At 41.7% G+C, this 12,473-nt stretch overlaps 1 protein-coding gene and 1 long non-coding RNA gene across 2 annotated transcripts in view; one reads left to right on the forward strand and one right to left on the reverse strand.

The window, feature by feature from the left end:
- The window catches only part of LHFPL3 (LHFPL tetraspan subfamily member 3), a 589,331-nt gene that overhangs the window by 539,591 nt on the left and 37,267 nt on the right, over positions 1–12,473 (forward strand). The window lies entirely within an intron of this gene.
- The window catches only part of LOC145524134 (uncharacterized), an 80,125-nt gene continuing 69,234 nt past the window's right edge, over positions 1,583–12,473 (reverse strand). Inside the window, exons 3-4 of the long non-coding RNA XR_014067228.1 lie at positions 4,959–5,100; positions 1,583–2,533 (exon numbers count right to left, since the gene is read on the reverse strand). This is a non-coding gene — a long non-coding RNA (uncharacterized LOC145524134). The remainder of the gene's footprint in view (positions 2,534–4,958; positions 5,101–12,473) is intronic.

The raw sequence follows: 12,473 nt of genomic DNA on the forward strand, positions 1-12,473 counted from the left end.
TTGCTGAAATAATTCTTGTCTTTGAAAGAAGATATCCCCTACATCCACACAGGAAGAAGTACTCAGTAGACCAAGAGGTTATCACATTCTGAAAAGCCGATGGTTCTTTCATCATTTATACTTTTAGGAGGTGACAAAATGAAAGCAAGTTTTGAACTGTAGTGTTGGAGAAGACTCTTGAGAGTCCCTTGGACTGCAAGATCAAACTGGTCAATCCTAAAGGAAATCAGTCTTGAATATTCACTGGAAGGACTGTTGCTGAAGCTGAAACTCCAATAATTTGGCCACTTGATGCAAAGAACTGACTCCTTGGAAAAGACCCGGATGTTGGGAAAGATTGAAGGCAGGAGGAGAAGGGGACAACAGAGAATGAGATGGTTGGATGGCATCACCGACTCGATGGACATGAGTTTGAGCAAGCTCTGGGAGTTTGCGATGGATGGGGAAGCCTGGCGTGCTGCAATGCATGGGATTGCAAAGAGTCGGACACAACTGAGTGACTGAACTGACTGACTGAAAGCAGGAAGTTGACTATCTACCCGAGAATTAAAACCAAGAAAGATAGTATCAGGGCTATAGTGAACATGAAGATCAGATTCTGCCTTAGTGCACCTTGTTTTTCATTAGTTCAGTGTGCAGTCACAGTTATTCCAGTATTCTGGAAAGAATTGAAGGTTTACCCCTGCTGACCAGTGATGAACCAGGTTGACCTTTGGAATGTACCCCCAACTGGATCCCAAGAACACTTGGCCATTGTAGATTGTGAGTCTGCATGGAGACCCTCCTAGGAGTGATGTCTCATAGAATGTCAGTGTACTTCTGAGGACAAATCAAAATTGTTCTCAGTGTGGTGTCTGGGTTCTGGAGCTAGTGCAAACTGTTTGGGAAAAAAACCCACAACCCAGTGATAGTAAGATAAGCATCTTTCCTAATATTTCATGGTGATGAAGATTTTTCTTCCTTTTGGGAATTATCAATGTGTATACAATGAACACTGGACAGGGAATCAGGAATACCAAGGGATTATGTTTAAAGTTTGGCAAAATACTCTGACTCTGAACCTTAGTCTGCTCATTTCTGAAGAATAGAACTTGAACTGACTCCATCTTGGATCATTCTCAGCTCTCACATCTAATTGCCCATATACCATCATCTTGATTTCCAGAGGCCCACATTTGTGAGATGGTACGGCTAAAGGCAGGGACATCTGGTCTGTCATACAGCTGATTGGCCCATACAGGGATTAAACCTATACTTTTGTCTTCTTTAGCACCATTTCATATCAGTTGAACCAGGCATCTCTGCCCTGAAGTGTACAGATCAAGTGAGTTTATCTTCCTCACTAAACTATATACTCTTTAATAATACTGTAGTCACTAAATTTTACTGAATGGTGACTATGTAATGTATATTATTCAATTCTCATAATAACCCCATGTGTAAACACGACTGTTATCTCCAATTTAATGCAAGAAACTGAACCTTGGAAAAGTTAATTAATTTACCTGAGATCATGGCTAGAGCATACCATATTTAAATGCAGGCTGACTCTAAAACCTGTGCAAAAATTTAGCTGCCACACTGCAGTATCATCCCTTGTTTATTACTTAACCATATTCACAATACATGTCAAGATGTTTGACAGATATTATTAGATGTTCAATAGGTGATTGTTGAATGAATAAATATTTAATGCTCTGCTGACTCCCCTTCAGTCATCACTCACACTGCTTTGGAGAAGCACTGTAACCTTGCTCACCAGAAAGCTTTACTCACTCTACTTATATTATGCAGAATTGTCCATGAGACAGTCCCTATAACTGGAACCACCCATATGATCATTAATTTTATGATCAACTTCACTGGGCTAAGAGATGCCCAGATTGCTGGTAAGACATCATTTCTGGGTGTGTCTGTGAGGATATTTCCAGAACAGAGTAGACTGAGTAAAAAATGATTACCCTCACCAATGTGAGTGGGCATCATCCAATCTGTTGAGAGTCTGAATAGAACACAAAGTTGGAGGAAGGGCAGATTTGCTCTCTTGCTTTAGATGGAATGTCCATGTTTTCCTGCACCATCAGCACTCCTGGTTCTCGGCCTTCAGACCTAGACTGGGACTTAACACCATCAGCTCCCCTGGTTCTCAGGCGTTTGCACTTGGACTGAATTACACCACTGGGTTTCCTGGTTCTCCAGGCTGCAGACAGCAGATCATGGGACTCCTCAGCCTCCATAATTACATGAATCAGTTCTTATCATCAGTTACACTCCGTATCTATCTCCCATTGGTTTGGCTCTTCTAGAGAACTCTAATACAACCTATATAAAGACTTACATACTTGACTTACATAAATTTTCCTTGATATTCTCTGATTAAGCATGTCTCCCCAACTAGTTTAACCATTTTGGGGAGCAGTGGTTCCCAACTAGAAGGATGGAATGAGGAGACACATGAGAACCACTTGATGAACTTTTTCAAACTACAGAAGTTCCAAGTGCAGCACCTCCTGTCCCCCAACAGATCTTCATCCTAGATGGGTAGGAGAGGAAATGTCTAGGTTGATACAAGTTTCCAGGTGTTTCTGATACATTTCGCCAAACACTTCCACCATCCCCACCTCTGCACACACATATCTCTGTTTAGAGAAAGTCAGTTCTATCGTTTCATTTAAATAAAGGCTGATCTTCTTAGAATTGGAATTAAATGATGAGGCTTTATGTGACTGACTTGAACATAAAGACATCCAGACTTCTACCTGTACTGCTTAGTAAATAAATAATTATCCTCAACACTTTTACAGGTGAGTTTTCACAGAAGATGAAGTTACATACTTACATACTTATGTTTTATTGTGTCTTTTTCAGAATTAGACTTCTATCACATAGTACACAGCTTGCATTAAAGTTTTATGAGAGCTTAATAAATGTAGAGCAGGACTTCCCCATAGAACAATAATGGAAACGTTCTCTATCTGCTCTGACAAGTACAGTGTCCTAGACTAGACACATGTGGCTTCTGAGCATTCGGAATATAGCTAGTGAGACTGAGGAACTAAATTTTTAAACTGTTTTTATTTTAATTAAGTTAAATATAAATAGCATCCTGTATCTAGCAATTTGTTGTTGTTGTTGTTGTTGTTGTTCAGTCACTAAATCGTGTCTTACTCTTTGCAACCCCATGGACTGCAGCATGCCAGGCTTCCCTGTCCTTCACTATCTCCCAGAGTTTGCTCAAGTTCAAGTCCTCTGAGTTGGTGCTGCTGTCTAACCATCTCACCCTCTGTCACTCCCTTCTCCTTTTGCCTTCAATCTTTCCCAGCATCAGAATCTTTTCCAATAATCTGGCTCTTCACATCAGGTGGCTGAAGTATTGGAGCTTCAGCATCAATCCTTTTAATGAATACTCAGGGCTGATTTCCTTTAGGATTGACTGGTGTGATCTCCTTGCAGTCCATATTGGAGTGTACAAGTACAGTATAAAGAAATATCCTTCCATTTTTTTTTAAGCCAAAATAATGTAGAGCTAGGACCCATTCCTTTTCTATAAAATCCAAAGTAAAAATAACAATACTGTAAAAACCTAGAAGAAACTCTACCATGCTTACATTTCCACCGGGAAATGAATTCTTAACAAAAAAAGAAATTTTTGACCCAGGATAGACAAATGGAGATAGGAAGCAAAGAGGCATTCCCAAGGGGAGCCCTGGCAAATTCCAAGCTGTCTGTGAGACATGGAGCATAGAGAGACTGTCAAGGAGAGAGAAATTCCCCCTCAGAGGAAAATCTAGATGTGTTTTTAGCCACCTGTCACCCCGGAGGGAGGACAGGATGGCAATGTTAAATTGGTAAGGTTGTAAAACAAGGAACTTAACTACTGTACAAGGCCAGCTGAGGTGTTTAAAGTGCATTTTAACCAATGCAACTTCATTGCTGAAATCCAGACAGAGACTGATGCTTCCTAGATGGCAGATTCAAAACCTGCATCTGTTTCACCTTAGAAAACCAGCATTTCCATTAAAAATTCCATTCCACAAAAATAGAATGTCCTGAATTTTCATCTAAATCAAATATTAGGAAAATCAGAAAATGACCCCAGATTCAGAAAAGAGAGATAGAGTGAAGAGAAAACAGGAATACAGGACACACAGACTCCATTGCAAAAATGTGAACCAGAAAAAAAAAAAAAAAATCATTCTGTACAAAAGAAGTAGCTACCAAAGGAACAAAGACAGGAGGAATGTAAACAGAAGTTTATTCACAGTCCAGGCAGGAGACCAATGATGAGTTCTAAGCTAGGACAGTATTTCTCAAATCAGATTTCGGGCATGTATGCTTGCAGAGAGATGGGGGTCTTGGGGTTTAATAAGGACATTTAGGTTTTGTGCTTTCATTTTACCGATTATAAAGATAAAATTTGTCTTTTTTCAGTGAGACTTCTCAATTGAAAATCTTATTCAAAGAATGAGACTTCAGCTTTCTTGTGTAACTGTTTCTCAAGTGCTGATTAAGAAAATTTACCATAGGTCCTATAGAATTATTTTCCTTTAAAGAAGTCCATAGTTTATTCAAATTTGGGGATCAGTGACCTAGTTTCAGACCACACAAACCCTTTGATTTGTATTTTGTTGGAGGAGTTAAAGCAGTTTTCTAACTTTGCCCTTAGCTTGCTTGTGAAGAGGTTAAATCTTTCCAAACTCAGAAGGCAAGCTGGACATAATATTCCTATTCTATTTCTTGATGGATATCTTTGTACTCTTCTATTGCAAATGGAAAGAAGTGTGGTGGGTGGGGTGGTCCTGGATCACTAGTCAGGGGCTCTGCCTCTAACCCTGACTCTCCCAATTGGCTTTCACTTGTCCTCTCTGAGCTTTTGTTTCCTCATCTGAAAAATGAAGCAGGGGACTGGATAATTAATTACCAAGGTCACATTCAGCCTAGATTTCTTTGATACTCACAGTAAATTGCAGCGTCATCTCAAATGTATTCTATGAAAGGCCTCTCAGCTGAAAATGCTTTTCACTAGGACTCTCTTTCATTTCTGATCTTTTCATTGTTACACTTCACCGCAGAGCACCAAAGGGTCAGGAGGTGATGCATCTGAAGGGAAAAAACAAATCAGTCAACACTCAGCCTTCCATCTATTATCTGCTACTACCTAGGAAGTGGGAAATTATAGAACCAAAACTCCAAGGACTCTGTAAATCACTCAGATATAAAAGAAATACTCAGAGGGACAGTTGGGCTGGTTTCTGTTAAGTTTTCAGTGAATGAGACAGATATTCATTCAAGTGTGAGTAAATCAAATGGAAACACAAAAACTATGTCTACTTTTATGTTTTGAGTATTATAAATATTAAAATTGCTTAATGAGTGGACTCTCAGCCTGCTGGTTGATCTTCCACTCTGACAATGACACATATTTAGTGAGCTCTCAGAACAAAGGTGCCGCATATGAGCAGTGATGGTATACAAGGCATGTCTGCATCTATAGCAAAGAGAAAAGCATGCTGGCTACACATGCCACTGCCACATGCCACAGGCAAGTGGCCACAAGCCACTGCTGCCTTTTGGTAGAGGTAATGCAATTCCTTTTCTCTAATAAGTCCTCTCCCACTCTTATGAAAGGATGCACATAAAGTATGCCCCATTGCCTCAGCCGTGATTGGAATATCATACCTGTCATCTGTGGGATAATTCTTAGCATTCAGAGGTATCCAGAAGAGGTTTCCCTTGAAATCTGTGTAGCAAAGACACAGCACAGAGCATCAAAATACTCTAAAGATTACTCTGGCATCAGCTCCTCAGCCAGCAATAGAACCCATTCTTTTGACCTTTTCTTACGTTGGCTACCCACTAAAACTTAGCCTGAAAACTTATACCTGGAAATACCTATCATACCTTGGGAGGCAAGCACTGGGTTGTGGGATCCAGAGCAGAATTAGAAGTCACAGAATTTAGAAGTTGAACTCTTCCCTAAACTTCACCCCATGTAGAATGACGACGCCACAGATGTCTTCCCTGCACCAAGGACTCCAGCCCTCCAGATGTGGTCCCATGGTCTGATGGGATAGCTGATCCTCTGAGATACATGGCATTGCTTGCCCTATTGACAAGAAAAATGTGACTACCTCTATCTCTTTGGTTAAAATAATGCCCTTCTGGTCAGCATGGAATGAAAGCCCTCCAAGGCAAAAGAGTGACTTATTTTAAATGGTTCCTTTAGAAATCATCATGTAGTTCCCATTCTAGTTATAATTTAGCTAATTGCTTAATAATTCTATTTAAATGTCTCTATTGCTGCAAGTATCAATTCATTAGACCTGCTTTTTCTGGCTAGAAATCCCTTTGCTCCCCTAAATATTCACTGCCTCATTCTCCCATTTGTAATTTTGCCAGAGCAACACTCCATGTGACATAAGTGACATAAGCATCCCTTCAAAGAGGTGTTGGACACATCAGGGTGTCTCTCTGTGTTCCGGAGCCCAGGCTCTGTATTCTATGTCCTTGAGACATTACCTGTGATTGGGAAAGATCTGAGAGTGTGTCTTTAAGAAGCTAGCTTCCCTGCCAGACAAATAAAACTGCAGTCACCAGCAACCCTGACACAACCCTGCAGTGGGGGTCTGCTGTGCTTGACAGAGTGAGAGAGGCTGCCTGAGAAAGAACCCAGGCCCAGCCTTTAGGAGCCTATAGCCCAACTGGCAGCTGGGGTTACATTTATACCAAAGAATACCATCAGAGCAGAGGCCTCCTCAGAGCACAGCAGTCTGTGGTTGGACACACATACACATACACTGCATAGGGGAGAATGCGCTCCTGTGGAAGCCGAGAACCGTGGTGGGATCTGTGCTCCAGGGATGAGTATGCTTCCTGCCCAGGCAGCCTGTGACCCACCCTTTCTGGCAAAGGTCAGTTAAGCCGGGGTGCTGAACAGTCCCTGGCATCTTCCTAGTCATTCTTCCCTTCTGTGTTCAAGCAGCTGAAGATTTCAAGGTTGCTTTTAATTTTTCGTTTGAAATGATATTTTTAGTGCTGAATGTTCCAGCTTTAAAGAATCACATTGCTTCATCCAAATGCTCACATTCCAGTGAATGCCAACACAACCCTTCCCACCTTTGAAGAAGTAAGAAAGGGTGTGAGGGAACTTAGAGTGATGGGGGTGAGGCCTCCAGCTTCTACCCTGGAGACTTTCTCAGACCAGTGATGAATAAGAAGTGACAAAGTCAGGTAACTACCAGACAAGAGAAGTCAGGAGAGGGTGAAATGGGAAGCAGGAGATGTGAGGTGTCAGAGGGGAAGGAATCAGGTGTCCCTGGGTCAAAGGACAGGACAGCCATTACTCTGGGTTCATGGAATCCCACATGTTTTTTATTTTAATTTTTATTCCATAGTGGAGTATAGTTGATTGAGAATGTTGTGTTAAGTAAGATGGTCCTAAAAAAAGTTGTGTCTCAGGTGTACAGCAGAGTGATTCAGTTACACATATACATGTATCTATTCTTTTTCAAGTTCTTTTCCCATTTAGGTTATTACAGGATATTAACTAGAGTTCCCTGTGCTATATAGTAGGCCCTTGTTGGTTATCTATTTTATTTTATTTTTAAGTTAATTAATTTGTTTTTTGGTTGCACTGGATCTTCCTTGCTTCTCATGGACTTTCTCCAATCACAGCAAGCAAAGGCTACTCTCTAGCTATGGTGCACGGGCTTCTCACTGCAGTGGTTTCTCTCATTGCAGAGCTCAGGCTCTAGGGCACAGAGGCTTCAGTAGTTGTGGTGCCCGGGCTCAGTAGTTACGACTCATGGACTCTAGAGCTCCAGCTCAGTAGTTGTGGTACATGGGCTTACTTGGCTCACACCATGTGGAATCTTCCCAGACCAGGGATTGAACATATATCCCCTGCATTGGCAGGTAGATTCTTAACCACTGGACCACCTGGGAAGTCCTGTTTCTTTTAAATATAGCAATGTGTACATGTCAATCCCAAACTCTCAGTCTAACCCTCCCCTCCCACCCATCCCCCACTGATAATCATAAGTTTGTTCTCTAAGTCTGTGAATCTGTTTCTATTTTGTAAATAAATGTGTTTGTATCATTTTTTTAAGATTCTGCATGTAAGTGATATCATATGATACTTGTCTTTCACTGTCTAATTTCACTTAGTATGATCATCTCCAGGTCCTCTATGTTGCTGCAGATGGCATTATTTCATTCTTTTTAATGGCTGAGTAGTATTCCATTGTATATGTGTGCCATATCTTCTGTATCCATTTTATCTGTCAGGAGACATTTAGGTTGCTTCCGTGTCTTGGCTATTGTAAACAGCACTGCTGTGAACATAAGAGTGTTCCATATGTATCCTTTTAAACCATGTTTTACTCCAGATGTATACCCAGCAGTGGGATTGCAGGATCATATGGTAGCTCTATTTTTAAAGGAACCTCCATATTGTCTCCATAGTGGCTCTTACCAGTTTACATTCCCAGCAACAGTGTAGAAGGTCTCCCTCTTCTCCATCCCCTCTCCAGCATTTATTGTTTGTAGACTTTCTGATGATGGCCATTCTGACTGGTGTGAGGTGATACCTCATTGTAGTTTTGATTTGCACTTCTCGCATCTTTTCATGTGCCTTATGGCCATCTGCCATATTTTTAAATAAGAGCTGTCTCTGTAAGCAGAGGCAGCACTAGGAGATGGAAGTGAAGGAGGGAATTCACTGTGGAGGCAGGTAAAGAACTAGCAGGACACTAGTTCTGTCCACTCAGGGACACAGTGTAATCACTGAAGGCAGTGTAATCCTCCTCAGAGCACTCTACCTGCAGGTTCCTTCCAGGCTAAGGTCTCATACTTTCCTTGACCACAGTATCCTGCCAAGTGAGGTCAGAGCTGACATAATGGATCGGAAAAGAATAGAGGAGAGATATGTGTCCTTCTGTATGACTTGGTACTCATGGCCCACCCCTGTCTAGTACTGGTCGCTCACTGTGTGAGGCACGGGGCAGAAACAAGATAAAAAATGTAAAATGCCAGCAGTCTGAAGGGTAACACCTGGTGATGTGTACATAGCCTGGGATTGTCCAGCATAAACCAGGCCTCAGGGCTTTAACTGATCAGTGTGTGTGCCATTGATTTTTTTTTTTTATCTTTCTTAAAAAGCAACTCTGAATTGCTTTGGAATTTGAAATGATGCCCTCAAAGAATTTTAATAACACATAAACTATTGCTCAACCTGTGCATTTCTAACTTCATCTCTTTTTTTCTCTTAAATATTTTTTATTTCTTTAATTGTTTTTCTTATTGAGCATCTAAAATTCTTACTGAGTCATTAGCTTTCTGTAAAGTTATAATCATCTAATCTGGGTGGTATTGCCTAAGGAAGCCAAAGATCAAAATAACAACAGTGATAACTAATACTTAAATGATGCTTAGCATTGAATAAAACTGTTTAGGTGGTTTCACATGTGTTAATTTATTCCATCCTCACCACAATCTTATGAGGTAAGTGTTACTATTAGACCCATTTTACAGATGAGGAAACTGAGGCATGGAGTCACACAGTGGCAAGTGGCAAAACCAAGATATGAAACTAAACTCTGGCTCTTAGAACTGTATTTCTCACCACTATAAATCGTTACATGTGTCTCTCTTCACACTGGGAATGGAATGGCCAGGAATGACACTGTTATTTTTAACCTTTAAAAATAAAAGTGTGAGCTATTAATTTATTGTACCTTTAACCATTCTGTTTTTCCCTCCTAAACTCTCAGATGATGGAAATGCTTAAAGCACACTAAGGTAGTATGAGACTACGCCATGTAAGTGTGAGCATGGCTGCTGTGGGTCCAGCTGTGTTTCGTGCGCTTCTGCCTACCATCCCCGCATGTTTCCTCCACCGTTCTGATTCCCGCTTCCGCCGCTTGGCAGTGGGGCCGCATGAACCATCACTTTTAAGCCATAGAGCTCCTGTCTTTGTTCCTGATCCTGTATTTGTATTTCTTTTTCCCACAAGCCCCAGAGAACTACCACTGTCAGCCTGGCACCTCCCTGGGAAGGAGCTGGGGATGCCTGGGGAAAGCGTTTGGTTATTGTTCTCTGACAATGAGCCCTCATATTGTCAGCTTTCAGGATTCTGGGCACGTGTCCACATTCTCACGGCAGCATTCTACTCCACAGAGTGAAAACGTGTGTAGGCTCCTCATGCAGACTGTGGTCACCAGCACATTTTGCTGTGCAGTGTTCTTCTGGGGCCACCAGCCTAAACAGATAATTGCTCTGTGAGTCTTCACAGGTGTGAATGCCATGTGAAAATAAATACCATGCGACAGGGTTAAAATGAGCTATGGAAAAAAGTGGAAATCTTCTCCTTTGTTTATGGTTTTCTCTGTACCTGTGTATATAGTGGACACATATACATATATTGAACAAACATGTGATTATGAATGAGAAAGGAGAATGGTGTTTAAGCCACATATGGGTTATATTGGCCTTTCATTGTACACACACATGCATGTGCACACACACACATTCCCGTTTGGTGTTCCTTGAATCTACATAAACCGTATTTCCATTTTGAGTGAATTCAATGTGATAAATTAGATTTACCGAATAAGTAAGTTGGGGAGAAGGAATCTGCGCCTGACACAGAGTCCTGACTTCTTGTACAGCCTCCCCACCTGACTGTGATTTCAGGGTTGGAACTTCCTGTTCTCGGTCTCCCTGAAGTTTCAAATGTGCGTTGAAAGGGAATTGGGTAGGAGGAAACTTTACAAGTTACTTGTCGTGATGACAAGAATTGGAAATGGCAGGGACTTTGGTGAGATGTGACTAAGCACTTATTCCCCCTGCAGTGTTGGAACCCCTACCCATCATTTAGACACACAAAGAATTGTGGAGCTTAAGGGTCATTAGAAATGGATTCTTCACTCCAGAACCCTTAATTCACAGATGACTGAGGAAAAGCAGCCTGGCCAAATGGGGCAGAGCCTGTATTGCAACTCAGTTCTCTTTCTATCACAGCACCTATCAATGTGCTGTCCCCAGCTCATTTCTCCTTGGGAGAGAACCCTGTACACAACTAGGAAATGAATGAAGTGAAGGAGTCACTGATTTCATTCCAAGAAAGGACCCTAGGTCCCAATCCTGGCTCTGCCACTACATGTCTGGATGAGCTTGGGAGAGTTACACTGCCCCTCTGGACCTTGGGCTCCTCATCTATAAAATGACTTTGACAACAGCCAGTTTCAAAAAGTAAATGATAAGTTTGCTTCTAACTCAGCTGTTTCCATGCAGCTTCCTTCCAGCATTATTCACTTCTCACTGTAGGATTATGGAGAAAGTTATAGTTGGACTATGTGCAAAGAGGCAGCCCAGAGGAGCAAGAGCCCTGTGAGTCTCTGTTGTTAAGTGAGGAATGATGAGGGCAGGAGGGACAAGGTGCAGGAGAAAGGCAAACAGCCTGCCCTCCGCACACAGACCTACCACATCATAGGTGGATGTGGCTGACCCCAGGTTTAGTCATCCTGGTTATGCTGATTTCTGCAGTCTGAGATTCTGTCTGGTATCCACTTCTTTCCAAGACATTGGTAATTAGAGCTCTGGAACTTAAGGACACTCAGTAGCTGAATTAAGTCACATTTTCTCCTTCTAGTGTATTGCTTAATGAACTAATGGGGCCAGGGAAGTCACTGAGGCAGTCCAAAAATAATCTGAAAGCCACTTAAGGCAAGTGTAGAGACCCACGTGTGCAAACTTCCAGAAGAGTTTTGAGATACACTCCTTGTTTATGTAAAATTAGAAATACAGAGATTAACCAAATGTGCCATATCTTGTTAACAGAGATTTCTTTTTCCATGGTAAATCCAAGGCATTTTATGATATATCTTTTTTAAAAAGCAAAGGATCATCACTGATTTAACATTTGGCACATTTTGGTTTCAATAGATCCAGTCTGGATTAACATGCAATTATTTCCAAGATAGTGCATCAGGTCTGCAGCCGTCTTCCGTGTATCTGATGCTGGTTTAGAGTTGGGTGGGAAGAACAGGACAGGGAGGTGGAAATACAGAAGTGGATAACTTCCTGTGCATGTCTCAGGTTTTTAATGCTGCTAGACAAAATGGAAAACTGCAAAGAGCTGTGTCCTTGAAAAGTACTACTGGGACAGAATTTCAGCTCCAGCATTTTGGTGGAGTAGGGGCTTTGTAGGCAGCAAACCTGGCTGGAAGGGTTGCTCTAAAGGACTCTTAAAGCTACATTTGCATGGCACTTCACATAAGATTGAAAAATACCAGTAGACCTTGTCAATGGGAGGGAGCCCCTTTTGGAAATTCAGGCCTATGTTTCAGGCCTCTTCCAGTGCCTTCCTTGCCCCTTCGGGATAATCATTGTCCTGCTGAGCCCTCTAGTGGCCATACTGGTAACTACAGGAGACTGTGGTGGGAGGGGAGAAAGTCAGACGCTGTGGACAGCCC

This window comes from Giraffa tippelskirchi, chromosome 10 (genome assembly GCF_054371585.1).
Source record: "Giraffa tippelskirchi isolate mGirTip1 chromosome 10, T2T-mGirTip1v1.2.pri, whole genome shotgun sequence".
NCBI classification, from domain to species: Eukaryota; Metazoa; Chordata; class Mammalia; order Artiodactyla; family Giraffidae; genus Giraffa; species Giraffa tippelskirchi.